This window comes from Lepidochelys kempii, chromosome 21, assembly GCF_965140265.1.
Source record: "Lepidochelys kempii isolate rLepKem1 chromosome 21, rLepKem1.hap2, whole genome shotgun sequence".
Lineage (NCBI taxonomy): Eukaryota > Metazoa > Chordata > Testudines > Cheloniidae > Lepidochelys > Lepidochelys kempii.
Genome location: NC_133276.1, coordinates 14790452 through 14811286, shown reverse-complemented (window position 1 = coordinate 14811286; position 20835 = coordinate 14790452). Strand labels below are relative to the sequence as shown.

At 52.4% G+C, this 20835-nt stretch overlaps 1 protein-coding gene across 4 annotated transcripts in view; it reads left to right on the top strand.

Moving 5' to 3' along the window:
- The window catches only part of LGR6 (leucine rich repeat containing G protein-coupled receptor 6), a 205712-nt gene that overhangs the window by 37230 nt on the left and 147647 nt on the right, over positions 1-20835 (top strand). The window contains exon 1 of one of the 4 annotated variants that reach the window (XM_073320019.1): positions 20196-20279. The exons of the other annotated variants lie outside the window; for them this stretch is intronic. The gene's annotated coding sequence lies outside the window, so the exon portion shown is untranslated. Of the gene's footprint in view, positions 1-20195; positions 20280-20835 lie in introns of those variants that run through there. 4 annotated transcript variants of the gene reach the window in all.

Sequence of the window (20835 nt, the reverse complement as noted above, 5' to 3'; positions counted from 1 at the left end):
GTTTAGTCTGCGGAAGAGAAGAAAGAGGGGGGATTTGATAGCTGCTTTCAACTACCTGAAAGGGGGTTCCAAAGAGGATGGCTCTAGACTGTTCTCAGTGGTAGCAGATGACAGAACGAGGAGTAATGGTCTCAAGTTGCAATGGGGGAGGTCTAGGTTGGATATTAGGAAAAACTTTTTCACTAGGAGGGTGGTGAAGCACTGGAATGGGTTACCTAGGGAGGTGGTGGAATTTCCTTCCTTTGAGGTTTTTAAGGTCAGGTTTGACCAAGCCCGGGCTGGGATGATTTAGTTTGGGATTGGTCCTGCTTTGAGCAGGGGGTGGGACTAGATGACCTCCTGAGGTCCCTTCCAATCCTGATATTCTATGATTCTATGATTCTATGAACTATAGAGCAGTTAGTCCAACTTTGGTAGCTGGAAAGATCCCCAGAACAAATGACTAAACAATCAGTTTGTAAGCACTTAGGGGATAATAGAGTTATAAGGAACAGCCAGCGTAGATTGGACAACAACAAATCATGCCAATCCAACCTAATTTCCTTCTTCGACAGGGTTACTGGCTTTGTGGATGAGGGTGGGGAGCAGTAGACATGAGATTGCTTGATTTTAGCAAGGCTTTTGACTCAGTCCCCCATGACAGTCTCATAAGGAAACTAGGGAAATGTGGTCTAAATTAAGTTACTATAAGGTGGGTGCACAAATGGTTAAAGACAGTACTCAAAGAGTAATCAGTAGTTTACTGTCAAACTGGGAGTATGTATCTAGTGAGTCCTGCAGGAGTCTGGTACCATTCAATATTTTCATTAATGACTTGGACAGTGGAGTGGAGAGTGTGTATATGAAATCTGTGGATTACAGATAGCTGAGAGGGGTTGCTAACACTTTGGAGGACAGGATTAGAATTCAAAATGACCTTGGATAAATTGGGGAATTGGTCTGAAATCAACAAAATGAAATTCAATAAAGACAAATGCAAAGTACTACACTTAAGAAGGAAAAATGAAATGAACAACTACATAGTGTGGAATAGCTGCCTCAGTGGTTGTACTAATGAAAGGGATCTGGGATAATAGTAGATTACAAATTGAATATGAGTCAACAGTGCGATGCAATTGCTAATACCACTTTGGGGTGTGTTAACCAGAGAGGTGTGTATAAGACATGGAAGGTGAGCTCCATCTGGGGCACTGTGTTCAGTTCTGGGTCCCACACTTTCAGAAGTATGTAGACAAATTGGAGAGAGTCCAGAGGAGAACAACCAAAATGCTAAAAGGTTTAGAAACCCCGGCCTGTGAGGAATGATTAAAAAAAATGGAGTCTGTTTAGTCTTAAGAAAAGAAGATGGAGGGGGAACCGGATAACAGCCTTCGAATATGTGAAGAGCTGTTATAAAGAGGACGATGATCAGTTCTTCTCCTTGTCCACTGAAGGTAGGACAAGAAATAATGGGCTTAATCAGCAGCCAGGGAGATTGAGGATAGATAGTAAGGAAACCTGTCTAACTCTAAGGGGAGTTAAGCTCTGGAGCAGGCTCCCAAGGGAGGTTGTGGAATCCCCGTCACTGGAGGTTTTTAAGAGGAGGTTGGACACACACCTGTCAGGGCTGGTCTAGGTTTACTTGATCCTGCCTCCGCCCAGGGGGCTGGACTTGATGACCTCCTGAGGTGCCATCCAGCTCCACATTTCTATGGTACATCTACTATAAAAGTCAGAGTAAAATCGTGTATTTGTGTGGGTGCTTCAAGCGGGTGGCAGAGAACACTTGACTTTGACAGGTGAGGGTGCGTGGGTGGTGGGGGAGTGAGATTTGCTTTGCTTTAAATGACCCCCCCCCACCCCCAGGGGTCATTACTCTCCTGTTAGGAAACAGTGTCTATCTCATTTATAGTAACACTTGCATGTCCCTCAATCCCTGGGACACAAACCCACCCTCTGGGAGTCACAATGTGTCCACACTAGAAAGATGTCCCAGTTTAACTCTAACGGCATAGGTATATAGGTACAAGATGTCCTAGTGAGAGCGGGAAGGGATGCAGATTCTTGTCCCATTACATTACATGTTTCCCAGTTGCATGAAGATTTGATTTGCTTGTGCCTTGGTTACCCCTGGTAACCTGGATTCTGTGTGGCACCTTTTTGCATATGCTGCTGTTTTCCTGATTACCCAGTTCAGTGGCAGGACACCCAGTGCCCTCCCATACAAGGGGCAAGTTTTTCAATTCCTGCCTTTACGTGGATGGGGCGGGGGAATGGCAGCCGGTTTCTTGTTGGACCAGAGCAACAGAAAGGGTTAGTCCGCCCCTGTATCTAAGTCATCATAGGACCTGTCAGACCAGAGCAGACCATCTAGTTCAATATCACAGTGCCTAGGAAAGATGCAAGTGGGCAATTCTGGAATAACCTGCCCCTAGGAGAACTTTCCTCCCAAGCCCAGGCAGCTAGTGGTTGACTCATGCCATGCCGCAGGAGGGTTGAAACTATTTGGGGACGGGTTGAATACTACAGCAACCAAATCCGTGTTCCATCCAGACACCTGGCAAGCCTGTTCTCAATATCCGTCAGTGTGGAGTGCAAGCTCTATCCAAACCTGTTCTCACCTTGGAGCGAAGGGTTGCTTTGCATTCCGGCTTGAGTGCGTTCAACGGATTTCAACCCCACGTTGTTACGGATTTGTTCCTGCTCTGGCTTGGAACACAAGGTCTCGGAGACAAGCGTGTTGAAAGGCAAGGTCCTGGCCCTGCCTCAGTTTCTAAGCAGGTGTCAGCTTATGACAGAATTTTCTCCTCTCGGGGCCACTGTTCTGCAGGTGTCTTATGATTGCCGAAGCTGGCTAATGTACACACAGATTGGGTTGGGCCACTCTTCAGATTGTGGGCACCTCTGCATAGAGCTGGCCCTGAGGCCTCCATGTTGATCCTGGAGTTCCACGTGCTAATGCCTAGAACTAGAGTGACCAGATGTCCCATTTTTAAAGGGACAGTCCTGTTTTTTGGGACTTTTTCTTATATAGGCGCCTATTACCCCGCACCCCCTGTCCTGTTTTTTCACAGTTGCTATCTGGTCACCCTACCTAGAACCATCTCTACCTGGTTGGTTTTCATTGGAGGGATTGAGTCTGTGGACGAAACAAAATGCCATGAGCCAGTCATGGAAGTAACGACAAAGTAAGTATTAAAGAGGAGGGAGTTCTGAGGTGCCTTTGGTACAAAGGCCAGCCCTCTGTCCCAGAACTGGCTTGCAGGAAACACCATCTGGCTGTGCCGCTGCTCCACCAGCAGCAAATTCTTCTGCTCTTTGCAGCAGGAGTAAAGTGATGAAGATGAATTAGAGAGCTGATGCTGTTGCAAGCAGCCACCCCGGCATGACAGTGTGTCTGAACAGCTGTGCTCTCCAGGGTGGGTGGAACATATAGGCCCAGCATGTCGATCTGCCTTGCAGCTGATGGCTTTGTCTCTCCCACCTCCTCTTCGGGTCCTGCAGGGGTTGGACCTGGGTTAGCTTGCGGTTTAGAATCTGTCGTTTACTCCTTTACACCTTGACTGAGTGCTTAGGTTCCCAGCCTGGGTCTTGTAACCTCTGGGTTCAAATCTGCCACAGACCTCCTCTGGGACCTGGGGCAAATCACTTAAGGCCGGGTTTTTAAAGGTATTTAGGCACCTGTCAGAGGGTGGCTGACCCTTGAAAGGGAGATGGGGCTCGGCCCCACCTGTGACACAGCCAACTCTCCTCCCCCAGGTGGGGAAAATGAAGGTCATGTGACCGAAGCAGGTCTCTAGCTCATCTCGCCCTGGGAAGAAAGGGGAAGTGGTGGCTGCAGGAAGGATGTGGGGAGCCACAGGGGAGCACAGGGCAGGCAGAGGCCTGTGGAAGATGCCAGGTAGGAAGGCCTGGGAGTGCCTGCTTGGGAAAAAGCAGGGTGCCACCCAAAGGGGGTCAGCAGACAGATGGAAAGGAGTCTGCGAAGGGCTGGAAGCTGAGTCCTGAGGGTGGGCAGCAGAGTTAGAGGGAGACGATAGACCCCCATGGGAAGGAGGGGCTGGGCCCAGTTTGCAACTGGGGCTAAGACTTTGTGTTTTGTTTTGAGCATGGGCTGAGGAGCTCTGTTCCCCCAGAACGGGTGGGTATTTGTTAAGGACTTAGCCACAGGGCCAAGGCACTGCTGCAGCCAGACCAGGCTGTGGAGTTTGCAGGAGCCCTGAGAAGGGGGGAAACTGAGGCAAGGCTGTGGCAGAGCCACCAAAAAGGACAAGGGGGTGCTCTGGAGGTGGCTACCCTGTTTCTTCACGCAACTCCCACTGACTGAAGCTAAATACCCAGAGACACAGAGTTGCAGGTTTTTCAAGGCATGTCTACACTGCGCACAGACCCAGGCCCGAGCATCCACACTGCATTGTAAACCCGGGTTTCCAGTTGCTGGCCCTGGGCCTCACAACCTTCTGACTCAGGTCTGCAGCTTGACCCGCATCCATGCTGCAAACCGACAGGGCTTGACCCGAGTTGCAGTGGGACTCAGGTTCTGGCCCTCAAAGCTGACGTGTGTGATGCCTCGCCCAGGGGGCATCCAGAGCCTACGCCCAGCCAAACAGCACGTGGGTGGCTCTGCTGGAAGGACACATGCACAAACCAGACAATCCTCCCAAGTTGCAGTAGTCAGAGCTCAGGCTGGATTTCCAATCCTGTTCCCCTGTAGGTCAGGGGGACGAAGCGGAGCCCCACTCTGTAACCCAGCTCGCAGACATCAGGCTCGGAGTAGACGTTTCACTCAGAATTCCTTTGGTATCCGCGGAACGAGGGATCCAATTTGGACATTTAAGTAAATAATTAAAAGTTTATTGAAGCTCTCGAGTCATAAAAAGAACGGGCGAGTTCCAACAGCCACACTTACGCGTGCAAAGAGGTAGCATCTGACATGCAAAACAAGGCCTGAGCTAGCATTAAGGAATAGTTATAATGTCTGCCGTGGCCACTAACACAGATGCCCGCAGGCAAGAGGTAGCAGATATGTCTGGAATCCGTATAACATTGTCTCAATGGTTTGCTTTCGGGGGCGGTGGCGGGGGGGTGGTGGGGGGGTTGGTTTTGCAGCACAGATTCCTATGGAAATGAATGTGGTTCTCCAAGTCCAGTTTGCAAGGGGAGTTCACGTTGCCCTCTATTGCCTAGCTGGAGGAGAATCCGGCTTGTGCAGGGAGAGTTTCTGTTCTTTGAAGTTCTTTGAAGAACACCTGGAGCAGGGGGTAGCCAATAGGCAGACCAAGGGCCAAATCCAGACCGCCAGATGCTTATGAATGGACCCTGAAATCTTTCTCTTTACTTATTATTTTCTCTGGAGTCTGGACCTTGACCAAGAAAATTTGGACCTTGATAAAAAATAATTGACTACCCCTCCCCCAGCGCGTTGGGGAGAATGTTGCATTTAGAGCAGGACTGTGGGGGAGGGAGGACCTTGGGGAGGGGAGAAATGTTTTGGAGAGAAGTCTGGGCTCTCCCATTTTCCCTTTCCTCTCCCCAGACCTGCCCTAGTTCAGGGTTTGTGGAATTGCTCAGGGTGAGACCTCTGCCATCTCAGGACTTTCGGTGGTGTGGCCTCCATGTGTACAGAACGCAGGAGGCTAGAGAGACTGGTGCTCCAATGGCCTGCTGCTAAGTGATCCAGCCTGGCCTATAGGCATGTGGGGAAATCTGGGCAGTAGAAGGGGGACGGGGAAGGAAGGCATTAAAGAAATATGGAGTGGGGAAGGAGGTGGCGACAGAAGACACGGCAAGTGATCAGTTATGATGACACCTCCCCTCCCACATCTCATCTCACCACATTCCCCAGAAACGGCAGCATCTACTCTGGGCCTCCCCTTCCAGTAAGAGGGACGGAATCGTACCAGAGACTCCTCACGCATGTGGGGCCCAATACCACTCCCAGCGAGCCGGGCCAAAGCCCAGAATGACACATCCAGCGCAGACGTGAAGCACTCCATAGGCAGCCCTGCCTGATCCATGCGTGGGACACATATGAGTGTGATACGTGTGCGGGACACACATGTGCAGTAGGCAGAGGAGCAGAGCATGTGTGCAAGGGATGTGTGGGGGGCACATGAGCAGGTACCAGTCATGTATGAATGTGGGTGGGATGTGCATGTGTGCGGGACACACATGCCTGTGATGTGGGCCTCTGTCTGGAAATGAAGCAAAGTCCTGGTAATAATTACATCTTTTTGGAAGCAAATGTCTCTATAAACTTCTGCACAATCTCTCGAGAGCAGTGTCAGGCTGAGATCTGGCAGGGAGGGCCAGGGGACGCCGTGTCCTGGCTTGGAAAAACAGCCCCCCAGAAGTGCTCATTTGGGATGCATATTTTGGCCCCTGCTACATTTAGTTTGGAAAGACATCGCACTGCAATAAATGCTGGTTAAACGCTACTTTCTAAAAAAACCCAGCCACTACCAAACAATAAAAACAACAAAAGCCCAGCATCACGAACAAACAACCGCCTCAGGAGAGGGGAACATGCCAAGGCCCTGACCCTGTATGGGCAAACAGCTTGATTCTGATCTCCCTTGCCCGGGTGTAAATCAGGAGTAACCACACTGACCCCAGTGGAGTTCACTGCAGTGAAACCGATGTTCTCTAAGTCCTTCTGTACTTTCTGGTGGTACAAATTAGATGGCCCGTATTATGCAGCGGGCCAATGCACGTTTGAGCAGGCCAATTGCCACTTTGCTCTTAGCAGGGCCGCGATCGTTGCTGCCTTGCGAAGAGTGCATGTTCCGGGATTGTTGCTTTGTAGCAAATGGCTCTCCCGGGGGCAGTTACCGGCCGGCATGGGCCAGGGGTTCCGAAGATCTCAGCTCGGTGGGTTCTGAGCACTTTGGCAAACCTCGCCCTTCCTGGCTACGCAGGGTTTCAAGCAGACGGCAGGTTATTTGATTTCTTTCTACGCCCCTTGACGGTGAGTCTGCAGCGCTGCGGGTATGTCAGCTCCGGGTGGTCCAGGTGATACCCAAAGTCTGAGTGTGCTTGGATGCAAGGGTTGGGCCCATCTCTAATGTGATGGTCACAGGTCAGGGCATCTCGATTTCCCTGCAGTGGCCCAGCTCAGGCACCTGCTCTCAGACCTCTTGCTCCCCAGCTGCTGCCTTTGTTGGGTAGAGACTCGCATCTCACTCCCTACTGGCCGGGGCACTTCCAGGCTGCGTGGTTCCTTGCCTTCACTGTGTTATTCCCAGAGACACGCTGCGCAAGCACACCTGCTAGCCTTCTCCTTCGAAACGGTTAACAGGTGTAATTGCTGCAGTTCTCAGCTACCCCACAGCACTCTGTAGGCAAGCCTGGTTTATTCTCCCAGTGAAAGCACTACAGAGGAAACATAAAATAAAAGAACCTACCTGCATGTTAATAACCTGACCAGAGATCACCCCAATTGCAACATGGGATCTGTCGGGAGCTGACCCTCAACACCCCACCCACAGGGTTTCCTTGGTGGTCACAGGTTTATCACTGCATCAGCTCAGAACAAGCACAGTCTTATGGGCCCTTGACAGGCCGAGTCCTTCCGAACCTTCCCCAAGGATTTGGGCCTGCTGTGGACCAGGGGTCTGGTCCATTTGCTGGATCAGGAAAAAGGCCCTGAGCCACTTAAAAACCAGGCTATCTATCCAAACCCCCTTTCTTTGTCTGTTGGGTCCTGGAGAATGCAGTTTGAACCAGTACATGGTGCCTCTCTGGGGGTGGCTTCAGAAGGCTGATGACAGAGGAACTTCATCAGCATCCCCCTCCTCCTAGAGGAGTCACATGCTACTGGGGCAGTGTCTTTTTAATGCAATGGACCCCAAAGGGATTAACTCTCGTTCAAGAAAGTTTCTTACTTCCATAGGGTTGATTCAGGTTATTGCGTCTGTCACAGTGCTCTCTTCCCCTCTGAAGCTACTGACCGTCCAGGGCAAGGGGGCACCCGCCATAGGAGAAGGTGGAGAGAGTCCCTTAAAATAGGAGATTTTAGGAAGCTGAAATGGGGCTGGTGGACAGCCCTAGAGCCTGCCGTCCTCTGCACGTGGAGCAGGCACCGGCTGTGCAGTTTGTCCTGCTGATGTGCTAGACGGGCCACCTCCCGGGAAAGGTGCTTTCACCGCATCGCCAGTCCTTGTCTTCTCTGCTGAGGCCGACTGTTCTTTGTACAGCCCAGGTTAGCATTAGGGTTACCGATCGCTGCCTCTCCGGTAACCCGCTGGCTTGCTGCACTGTCGCTGTGTCTTCTCTCCTGAGGTTAGCGCGTTGGTTTCGTTCCTGTTCTGAAATATGCCGGGGGGGGATCCCTTATTATTCCCCCACCTTTTTACATTCCTCTTCTCGCAGGGCCCTGTGAACCCAGAGACCCCTGCACAATATGGGTCACGCAGCACATGCTGTGCAGAGCTCTGCTAAAAATCTGCTCCCAAAAGCGAGCGAGTGTGTTGGAGGCGTGGAGACTGGGCAGGGAGTGAGATTGGAGCTCCGTCCCCTGTCCCCCTCTGCATTCAGGATCTGCTTTGGACTCGGGTGGTCATTGTCTTGGCCTCCCAGGATCCTGTTGCCCAGCACAATGGCAAGAAAGAGAGAGCACCGATCCGTGCCTGTTCACAACGATAGCATTGCTGGCCAGGAAAGGCAGACTGCCATGTAAATCCTCCACCATGGGACTTGTGCCTCTCTCCAGAGAGATCTTGGATCCCTGCTGATCCCCATCCTGGCAGGGTGAAGGGAGTGGGGGAGTGGGGGGTTGTCACCCCTGGAGTATATGGCCCTGATCTTGTAATATGCTGAGCACCCACCACTGTCCATGACTTCAGTGAGAGCTCAGGGTGCTCAGCTCCTTACGGGATTGGGCTCTGGTATCCATTAGCGTGAAGTGCTTCACACATCACCCTGAGAGCATCTGTTTAACCCATCAAGTAGGTTGGTTGCTAAGGAGCTAGAACCTCATTGTCCATTGACGATCAGTTTCATCTAGCTGGGTGGAACTGACCTTCACCTCCCTGGCTTATTAGATCTCAGAGTGCTTCACAAAGGGGGTCAGGTTCTTTATCCCCACTTTACAGATGGGGAAACTGAGGCCCGGGGCTGTAAAGTGACTTGCCCAGAATCATCCAACAGGCCAGTGGAAGAGCAGAGCGTAGGACTTAGCTCTGCTCAGACCTAGCCCTGGGCTCCATCGATTAGGCCCTGCTGCCTTACTGACCATATTCAGCCTGTTGCTCTTTGTTAAGGGTGAATTGTGTCTCTCGGGGTGGGGTAGAACGCATGGGTCTGCAGCAGCGGGAGTAAGGGTGGAGAGGAGGATCCAAGGAAGGTGCAGCAGAGACCTTGTTCAAACGCCTACCTGCTGGCAGTGGGGAAAAGAACAGTGCACCCAAAGTACAACACATTTAGCTTGTTAATCGTGTTTAGAGGCCACGATCCTGCATATACTCTCCCTGCTGAGTTCTCGGGTAGCTCTGAGTATGCTGCGGCGGGACCAACTCCACAGCATTTGCTAATCCATAATGACCCCCTGGATCACTGGTAAAGGAATCACATGGTCACAGCTGGGGGTGATTTTCCTTCCAAGTGAGAAAAATAGAAAGATTATTTATTAGAGTGGCTCGTAGCCAAGGATCTCCAGGCGCTTTGCATACTTTACTGCCACAGCATCCCCATTTTAAGGATGGGGAAACTGAGGCCCAGGGAAAGGAAGTGGCTCACCCAAGGCCAGAAAGTGAGCCAGTGGAAGCGTTAGGTATAAATCAGAGGTTCCCAGCCTACTGCTCCACCCAGTGGGTGTGCTGCCCATGGAGCCTTTCTCCTCCACATAGCCTTCTCAGTCACTGGTTACCCATCCAAGGGCTTGTTGATGCACGGAGAGCAACTCAGGAGCAGCATCTGTGTCAGTCTAGGCCGCCATTCCCTGTCTTCCCCTCCACCCCGGGCCGGTGCCTGGCTGCAGGCTGGCTGGCTGCACAGTAAATCAGTACGTGGGAAAACTCCGACCCAAAAATGGTCCAGGCAGAGCTGCCAGGGGAATGTGGAATGAGGTGTCCTCAGGGAGGGCTAAGTCTGAACAGCAGCTTGGCGTCCCTGCAGAGTCCGGCTGGAAAAGCAGCGTTAGAGCCAGGTTTGCAAAGAGGCTGCTAAGTGTAGGTAATTAACCTCAGCCTGCAATCCCCGGGGTGACTGACAGAAGGCAAGAAACAGGAGCCCCTGGTCTTCTTCTGACCCTCAATCTTGTCACGTTTTTCGGGGGAGCAGGTTCTGCTCTTGCTGGAGCTGTAACACCATGTGCTACAGAGGGGCTGGCAGCTGATCATATAAACCTTTCTTGGCAACAAATCTCAGTGTTTTTCCGGGAACCTTAGAAAATGCCTCCAGACATGCTATGTCAGGTACGAGGCTCCTTAGCCCACTGGCTGCATTACTATAGCTTTAAAGGACAGCTCCACTACAGCACTGAGGGACTGGTCCTGAGAGCCTCCTCTAAGCCATTGGATCTGATGTGGATCAGACCGGGAGTGACCAAAGGTCATGGCCAGCTGATGGACCTGTGTGACGTGAGTTTGGGGATCTCACTCCAGTTCCCCCTGCTGGGCTGGGATCTGCCATCCCCGGCAGCCCCAGCTGGGCACATGGTCTGGAGGGATGATCCTGTGCATGGAGATCAGCAGGACCGGTACTCTAGGCTGGGCTCTGGGAGGCCCAGCGCAGGAGTCTGTGCAGCTTATCCAGCTCTGAAATAAATTGATGCTGTTTCCCTACCTATCTGAATGGGCTCCAGGCCGTGGGACTAATGGGGATACACTCCAGCTGCCTCTACCGGAGCTGGGCTGGGCCTGCAGGGCTAACAGGAGAGAAATGCCCTATATGTATTTTAGCCTCTGATACGTATGGGGACCGTTTTCAGCCAGCTGCTAGAGCCAAACCAGGGATCAGCACTGGTGGGACAGCGGGTCCTGTTTTTATTTTTCCTTTCAAGGGATACAAGGTGCTGGACTGCCCACCCTGGAGTGTAGACCTCGATTTACACAGCTCTGGCGCTGCCTGGGTACTCCTGCCTGCTGCCAGGCTAACATGCCTCACCCCTTCCCTGGAGGGGCCCCGCTTTGGGGGGAAGCAGGAAGGTCAATCTCCATGGGCTATTCAGCCCCCGGCCTCTCAGCCTGGAAAGCCACTTAGTGCCCATTAAAAGAAAAGGAGGACTTGTGGCACCTTAGAGACTAACAAATTTATTTGAGCATAAGCTTTCGTGAGCTACATGCATGCATCCGATGAAGTGAGCTGTAGCTCACGAAAGCTTATGCTCAGATAAATTTGTTAGTCTCCAAGGTGCCACACGTCCTCCTTTTCTTTTTGTGGATACAGACGAACATGGCTGCTACTCTGAAACCTGTCATTAGTGCCCATTGTGATAGTCTTGGTGATGCGGACGCTGACCTGAGACCCACGAGCTCATTGCACATGTGGGTCATTAAACAGCTGTCAGCTGGAATCAAGCTTCTTGTCACTCCCCATCTGGCCCCAAATCAGAACAGCGATCTACAGGCAAAAGGGTCCCCAAACCCGTTATCACCAGACAAAGCCAGCACAAATACATTGATCTAATGTGTGTGAAAAATACCCTGCAGTTTACCCCAGATCCATTTCAGCAGAGCCCTTTCCAGCCTTCTGATTAGTATGTGCCTCTTGACATGCCCAGCCCAAAGACATGGGGCTGGATTCTGGTGTACCCCTAGTGCCCACCAGGAATGGGATACGGGATACAGGAGCGGAGAGTCTGGGCCAGCGTTCTCTGTGCACACAGGCCCTTCCTGCAGTGCTCTGCCCCCTCCTGTCTGTCTGTCTGGCCCTACCACCCCCAGCCCTGGCACGAGAGAAGCCACCATTGCCTGCTCATGCAGAGAAAGTGTGTTGCAGTTGGGAGTTATAAACCCAGCCCTGGCACCTTTTCTTCATTGTTCCCAGCTCGGCCACACATAGCACGAAAGGTCAGGCTGCCTCTGGCCCCGACTCTGCGTGGCTTTGCCACAGGTAGAAGCATGCAAGCAGCAAATGCCCATGTTCCACAAAACCCGCCGGCACCTCACCTCTGATCTCCTGCCAGCTGATTCCCCGGCGCCTTGGCAGGGCCTGGCTCCGGGGCTACCAGCAACAGCAGCATGCTGCCAGCGCCCGAAGGAGAGGGACGGATCGGCCATGTTACACAAACAGCTGTGGTCGCTCGCATGCCTCTGAGCCTGCGCTCCTGAAAGCAAGCTGGCGGGAACAGGGAATAACGTGGCTACGGGCAGCTCAGGATTCCCAGGAGCAGATGGGGGGGAGGGGGGGGCAAGGAGTCTGAAGGTTGGTGATGGGAGCAGTGAAAGGAGACAGGTGAACAGTGGCAGCTCTAGGCAGATGTGCCATGGGGCCCAGATCCTCAAAAGTACTTAGACTCCCAGCTCCAGTTGAAACGAACAGGTGTTTGGCACCTAAATCCCTTTGAGGATCTAGGCCTAATTAACTAGGGGCACTTAAGAAAGCCGCCATGAGGGCTGTGCCGAAGGAGAAGGGAGCGGCTGGCCAGCTGGCTGTGCAGTAAATCAGTACATGGGACATCAGTACAGAAGCTGCTTGTTACAATGACAAATGCTTTGAGTTTAAATATTGCTTCTTAGTACAGATTTCCCCCTCCGTTCTCACCCTTGTCTTATATGGGCACAAGAAGCAAATTCGTTTTGCAGGGGCACTGTCTAACGGGAAGGCTGATTGTGTGTGTGGCGGGGGGCTGGCACGAGTCTGGCTGTCCAGCTGCACCATATTTGGTCCTTTTATTGGTCCTCCAAAGCCTAGGAAGGAGGCTGTGTATTCTTGAGTGCCATCTACTGGCACGGTGTCTATGAACGCGCTACTTATCGATGTTCCACCATCTCTTTCAGAGAGCGCTCTCATAATGACATTGGCTAATTGCCTCATAGCCATGCAAACAGCTTGCAAAGAGCAGTAGCTAAAGGCGAGTAAAACTGGACCAGCTTGCCGTTAATACTCACAGCTGCGCTCCCTTCACCTCCTCTCTACATGTACAAAGAAACCCAACAACCCATATTTACCCGGCAAAGCATGTACCCTGCCAATAGCATCCTCACAGTGCCCCAGTTCCTCTCCCCTCGTGGCTTGGAAACCATGATCCAGCTTCACCAGTGCGCTCCTGTGAGGGCACGGCATGCTCAGGGGAGGGGATGGAATGGGTGGGAAGAGGCAGGGGTGGGAAGAGGTTGGGCAGGGGGGAGGCCTTGGGGGAAGGAGTGGAGCGGGGACGGGGTCTGGGGCGGACCGGTGGTTAAGCCCCTCTGGGGAAATGAGAAAGTCGGCACCTGTGCTGGGGACTGTCGTGGCCCCCTTAGAATAAGGAAGCCACTTTTGCCCCCCTTCCCCCTGGGTTGTCCCTTTTTGTGCAGTGCTTCATCGGGGGGCAGCAGAGAATCTCAGCTCATGAGCTTTGCACTGCTCCTAGTGATTCAGTGACCTCAACTCAGCTCAGCCCGAGTGGCACAAAGCGGCCAGAGCAGAGCTGGTTGGGAATTTCCAGCCGAACATGTTTTCAGCAGAAAATGCCACTTGGCCAAAACAAACTATTCATGGACACCTGTTGATTTTGGCAAAATTCCATTGGGGGGGGCAGGGGACACAATATTTTCACAATGCAATGTTTCGATTTTTCATTTTGGAGCGACTTCATTTTGAAATGTATATTATATTATTCAAATGAAATCTCAGGATTGGAAGGAAGCAGTTTGAGTTTATCTACATGAAATATTTGTATTGACCTGAAACAGACAAACAAAAAGCATTTGGAATTTTGTTTTATGCGAAATTTCAGAATGTTTTGGTTTTGTTCCATTTCGGAACAGAAAACTCGTTTGAATTCCTGGCAGTTCCATTCAATGGAAAATGTGGTTCCTGTCTAGCTCTAAACCACGGCATGTTGGTGAATCAGCCCCTAGATCTATGTGATGAATTCAGTGTGAAAGCAGGCAGACCAAGCTCTTACGGGTTTGGTGAGGGTTCTTTTGGTTAAGCCTGAGCTGTTCTCTGGATGGGTTTCCAGCACTCACCTGGCATGTGGGAGACCCAAATTCAAATCCCTGATCTATCTGATTCAGGATCTCTCGCATCTTAGTCTGATCTTCTGCATAAGACAAGCCACAGAACTTCCCTGAGTAACTCCTGGTTGAGCTAGAGCAGATCTTTTAGAAAAACATCCAATCTTGATTTAAGAATGTCATTAATGGAGAATCCACCAGGACTCTTGGTAAATTGTTCCAGGGGTTAATTACCCGCACTGTTAACAACGTGCACCTTATTTCTAGTCTGAATTTGTCAAGCCTCAATTTACAGCCATTGGATCATCTTAGACCTTTCTCTGCTAGACTGAAAAGTCCACTATCAAATATTTGTTCCACGGCTAGGTACTTATAGACTGCAGTCAAGTCACCACTTCACATTCTCTTTGTTAAACTAAATAGATGGAGCTCCTTAAGTCTCTCACTATAAGGCAGATTTTCTAATCCTTTAATCATTCTTGTGGCTCTTCTCTGAGCCCTCTCCAATTTATCTTCATCCTTCTTGAATAATTTCTCCTGGAGCACTGGAGATAACTTTGCTCTCTTGCTTGATCTCACCCATCTCCGTTTCTCTGCGGAGGCCACTTGTAATATGGTTCCCCATGTGGGGCTCGTCACTATAACAGGAAACATTTCAGCTAGCTCTCCAAGCCAAATTACCTCTTTGCGAGTGGTGGTGGGTCCAGCCAGAGCCACCCAGGAATTTCATGAAGACCCAGGAATCATTATAGGGAGATCTTGGGAGCTTCTTAAACCCATCATTTATGGCCTGCTTTTCACTGCATATCAATACGAGGTGTCCCAAGGTGCTGAAGGCTCTCATCTCCCACTAACTCAGCCCCTTGCAGGATTGAGCCCAATGTTAGAGGCCTTTGAGACGGGCTGTCGTTTTGTTCTGTGTCTGTACAGCCCCTGACACACTGGGATTCAGGTCCATGACTGGGACTCCTAGGCGCTACTGTAATACACCTAATCAATATTGTACAGCATCTAGCACAGTACAAATAATTAAATAATAACATCCTCCTCCTCCTCCCAGGTGCTATAGCCCATTAGCCTCCCCCCTCAGTCATACTGGAAACTTCTGTTCAGTCCCCTTGGTGCTGGGAAAGCTACCCTGTGTGGGACTGATTTCCAAGTGCTCAGCACCCACAGCCGGGGCTATATGTTCAGAAGGGCTCAGTGCATTAAGAACTTAAGAACGGCCAGACTGGGTCAGACCAAAGGTCCATCTAGCCCAGTGTCCTGTCTTCCGACAATGGCCAGTGCCGGGTGACCCAGAGGGAATGAACAGAACAGGTAATCATCAAGTGATCCATCCCCTGTATCCCATTCCCAGCTTCTGGCAAACAGAGGCTAGGGCACCATCCCTGCCCATCCTGGCAAATAGCCATTGATGGACCTATCCTCCATGAACTTATCTAGTTCTTTTTTGAATTCTGTCATAGTCTTGGCCTTCACAACATCCTCTGGCGAGGAGTTCCACAGATTGACTGTGTGTTGTGTGAAGTAATACTTCCTTTTGTGTGTTTGAAACCTGCTGCCTATTAGTTGCATTTGGCAACCCCTAGTTCTTATCTTATCAGAAGGAGTAAATAACACTTCCTTATTTACTTTCTCTGCACCAGTCATGATTTTATAGACCATTGGAGCAGGTCTGGAACTGAAGCCCTGAAAATCTGGCCTGGATTTCTTTGGAAAAACTGGCACTATTAAAATATCATTGCCCCTTTGGCCCAAGTGATTCACTAATACTGGGGGCCTTGCTGGGTTGTTTCTGTTAGGAGAAATTGATAAGAGGACTGAAGTCTTTGGTGCAATCCTGTGTATTTACAAAGTCTTCACACCAAGTCCTGTTCCCCCGAATGCAGTGAAAACAAACAGCAGCAGGCAGTTTCCTCGCTTATCGTTTCCAAGTCTGCCTCTTCGGCCAGTCCCGTGCCCCCTCTGTCCCTGCTCGCTCTCACAGCTGCTAGCTGTTGGCTTTCAGGGCTAACACACACAGCTCCAGCCAATCAATCTCCTCACCCCTGCATTTGCTACTAAACCTCTGAGCCCTCACAATTTAGCTTCTCATTGGGCCCCTGGCAATACAGCCTGTTGTGTTGGGTGGTGGCTTCTGTTGTCACCAGCTATCACTACATACAGGGGAGTTTAATTGCTCCCTCCCAATTAGCCTTAAAGAAGGGTGCTTAGCGCACCCAACAGCTTTAACAAGATATGGGATTATCTGCAGGGCAAAGAGCTACTTAATGGCAGGCCTTGAAACCTTCTAGCATCGCAAATAACAACCAGGCGACATGGTCATGTGGCACCCACCCCCTTTGTAGGGACAGGAGCCAGTAGAGATTGCTGGACGTGGGAGACCTCAGCCAGCTCCTTTGGACAATCACTGGCTTGTGGCGTAGACAGAGAACTGACTTGCAAAGCGTTTGATGCAGCCAAAGCTCCTGCTATCACAGCTCCATAATCAATAACAGGAGAGAGGTACCTGCTTCCTGTCGTGGAGTTAGGCTGGGCTAGGACCACAGAGTGGGCATCTCTTCAGCGAAGACGAGACAATTCGTCCCTTTCAAGCACTCCCAAGCAGCTGCAGGGAACCACCCGCCTCTAAAAGCAGTCGGGACCCAGCGGCCTGACTGTCCTCTCAGAGCAGATTTCTAAAGGGGTAACTGCATGGACGCTGGGGGGCTCCTCATTTACCCCGGCATGAGTGAAAGGGCATCTGGCCCCAGGGCCACTGTGTATCCCCTTCTGGGAACCAGTCGGTCCCACACGGCCATTGCTTGGGCAATTTCCCCTTCCTCTAACCACCCTGCTTCATGCAGCTAGCAGCGGTGTAGGGCAGAGGCTGGTGGTCCATGGGAAACCCACACCCCCAGCCTCACGAATCCTCAGTCATTGGCTCTCCTGGTGCAGAGCTGCATTCTGGGGGCCCCAGGAGGGCTGGCTAGAGCCCCTCACAGGAGTTAATGCTGCTTCGAGATGCATTCTCTTGATGCCACGTCTGCTTCCTTCACTATACAGGTTTCCTAGGGGGCACGTGCCACTTTGTGCAGCCCCTGCCCCGACATCCCGTCCTGAGTGACATGCTGGCCACCCAGCTGTCACAGGGCTTTGAATGAAGTGCTCTGCAAAGCTGCCTTTCCTCCAGGACTGCCCAGTTGGGGCTGTTTCGACCTGGGGTTGAGTGCAGTGCCCAGTCAATGCACTGCAAGGCTCAGGGTCGCCTTTAAACATCTCCAGTGTGGATCTCCCTCTCTGTCTGGATGTCTTCGCTCTGGGGACCCCGCATGGCCCATCCCCCGCCGACCTATCCCCTCTCATTCACTATTGAAATGTCAGCGCCCATCTCCGACGACCCCATGATTCCCACCTCCATCGCCCACTGGTTAAGTTTTCAGCCAGGCACCTTCGTGCTTTCTCCCACACTGCCCCTCGCATGCCCCATAAACAGCCGCAAAGCCGCCCCCTTGTTCTACTGCAGCTCCCTCCTCAGAGCTCTCTGCTCTGCCGGGATGCCTGCAAAACACCTGGCAACGGCTGGTGTGCTGAAACCCTGGCCTGACCAGGATTGTCTTCCAGTTTCCTTGTGTTCCCCCATCTGCCTGTACTCATCTCTTGTCTCGTCTTGTACTGGTGATTGTTGGCACTTTGGGTTCTGTATTTGTACAGCGCCTTGCACAATGGGGGGACCAGTCCATGACTTGGGCTCCTTGCCACTACCATAATGCACCTAATGAATAACAGTAATAATGGCACTGCAGCGGGCCAGCTACTCAGCTCGTGTAAATCGGTGTCACTTCAGCGTAGCTCGATGGGCACTCATGGAGGGGAAGGCCTGGTGCTTGCACATCAGGTTTGGTTTTTAGACACATCACAGTCAGTGTCCCAGAAACAGCCCCGATGACAGACTCTTTAGTGGGTTTGTATTCTTAAAAAAGCCTGATTCTGCTCTCGGTGCTGCTGGGTTTAACATCGGTGCAAAGTCACTGACTTCAGTCCGGCGACTTGTCTTCCCGTTCACACCAGCGGCCGCACCCTCAGCGGCTGCAAACTTGAACCAGCGGATGTCAACGTTGCAGCTGCCGGTGGCATTCCCGGCTCGGGTAGACGTACCCCCGCTAGCTTGGCTCGAGGAAGCAGCTGAGAACAGCAGCACGCAGCCCCAGAGGCATGGGCAGCGGGATGCACTAACTGCCCAGAATACAGCCCCGGCCAAGATCCTAGGTACAGGCTTGGGCAGCTAGGCCTAGCACCTGCCCGTGCAGTCCCGGCCGCTTTGCTAGTCTTAGGTACTAGCCTGAGCAGAAATAGTGTGTGTGCATCTACCTCCCAGCAGGGGCACAACAAGGGGAGGAATCAAGGGGGCCAAGCCCTCCCCCCCTTTGACCCTTGACAGGAGCTGGCATGATGGAGAGGCAGCTGGGCCAAATTTGAGCGGTGTTGTGACCCTGTGCATTTGTTTTCCCCCCAACCCCAACTTTTGCAGTCCTTCTGGCCCCTATGGGCACCCCAGCCCACAGGGAGAAACAGAGCAGGGGACACCAGGCACCTCCTAGGAAGGGTGGGAGGGTTGGATTTCGGCTGTTGGTGCTTCCTGGGGAAGTGAAGATGCAGGAGGAGGATGGGCTCTGGGGCTCCCAGGACTGCCTGTCCCTGCTAGGGTTAGAAACATAGAATATCATGGTTGGAAGGGATCTCAAGAGGTCCAACCCTCTGCTGAAAGCAGGACCAATCCCCAATTTTTACCCCAGATCCCTAAGTGGCCCCCTCAAGGATTGAACTCACAACCCTGGGTTTAGCAGGCCAATGCTCAAACCACTGAGCTATCCCTCCCCTGAAGATGGTGCTCTTCTTCTGCCTGACCACTTCCCTAGGGGAGACTGAGGGGCTGGGTGTGGCGGCAGGGAGTCCGCGGGGCTGGGTGTGGGGGCAGATGACTGTGGGGCTGGATGTGGGGGCAGGGAGGCCACGGGGCTCGGTGTGGGGGCAGGGAGACCGCGGGGTGTGGGGCAGGTGACCGCTGGGCGCTGGGGTGAGACTGTGGGGCAGGGTGTGGGGTAATGTAGAGGGAGAGCACAGAGCCGGGTGTGGGGCAATGTGGGGAGGGAGAGCTTGGAGCTGGATGGGTGTGGGGCAGCAGGAGGGGAGTGTGCATGGAGCAGGGGGGAGAGTGCGGGTTTGGGTGCCCAGGCAGCCTGAGGGAGCTCAGGTCTGGGTATGGGGAGCAGCAGGGGGAGATCTGGGGGCTGGGTGTGGGGGCAGCAGAGGGGAATGTGGGGAACTGGGTGCAGGGCAGGAGAGGGGGAGCTTTGGCCCCCCTCTTTCCAAAAATTTTGTTGTATCCTGGCCTCCCAGCTGCAGTGTAGATGTACCCTTTGCTCACTTCGGTTCTCTCAGCTTCGCTCACACCCCTTCATGTAGCACCTCTGAACACCCCAGTGGAGTGGATCTGATTTTCATCGAGTTACCCCCAGGGTGAATCTACCCCATGGGGCTTGGGGTCCGCTGGCCTCAAGCCAAAGGGAAGATTTGTGGGAATTCACATCAAGGGCTCTTCTCCAAGGAAACACTGGAGCGCACAGCCCGGGAGCAGTGGGCTGCGCGGGCCTTTGGGACGAAGTGGCGGGTGAGACTGGCATCTTATTAACCAACATGCAGTGACCTCGGGAGCAGTGCCGCTTATTTTGGGGAATGTAAAATGGTTGCATTGCTGAAATTCTTCACACACACAAAAATGCTTCCAAAGAGCCAGAATGAGCGACTTCGCAGACCCGGAATGCCTGCCAGCCTTGAGAGGGGGCCAGTTGGTGCACGGGAGGTTTCTCCCGACAGATGGTCTTGTTAGAAACAAACCACAAGGCACAATCGCCAGGCTTGGTTAGCTGCCTCATTTTGTTTTCTTTGGTTTACTTTATCCCCCATGATCTGCCAGCTCTGCCACTGTGAAGGGGGCGGGGCAAAGTCAAGGCTCCGCCCCCTCTCCCTTTGCCCCTTCTCTGCCCACTTGCTCGCATGGGGCAGTAGTGGTCCTGCAGAACCAGCTTTCCCCCCATGCACCCAGAGCAGCAATCCAGGCAAGCAGCATGGAAAGGAGCGGTGGGAGGCTCGCTCGGCTGTGGGCTGTATCAGCTGTTTGGAGTTTCCCAGACGGACACTGGACAGGGAGATACTGTGAGTTTTCTCTCACTCCAACCTGCCCAGAGAGCCTTACCCCCGAATGGGATGCTGGATTCTGAGCAATGGCCAGACTCCCTGGGGGCTGCTAACAACCTCCAGCAATGGGCCAGTTCTCCCCCACTAGCCCTCACCAGCCTGGGAGGACATGGGCCTAACAAAGTCCTTCAGCATGCCACGGACTCAAGCCTGGAATTTACCCCCACACAACGATCTCACCCAGCTGTAGACAGCTCCATCTGAGTCTGCAAAGCAAGGCATCTCCTGGCCATGCTCTGGGAGCGTCTTGAATCGGCTGCGGGGCTTGGATCGGCCAAGCCGTACAGCACCTGCACCGGACCTGTGCTGGCTGGAAGCAGGGAGTCATTTATTTACCTCCCTCCTGGGCACTGTATGAGGCTATAAAATCTGTCCCAGCCCCTCAGCCTCATGCCGAGATGTCTGGGGCCAGCACTCCAGTCATCTAGACGGTCTGTATGGGGCTAGACAGTCCTAACAGGGCCTCAAAAGTGATGGGAAAATCGGGGCTGGATGGGGGAGAAGAAGGCGTGGG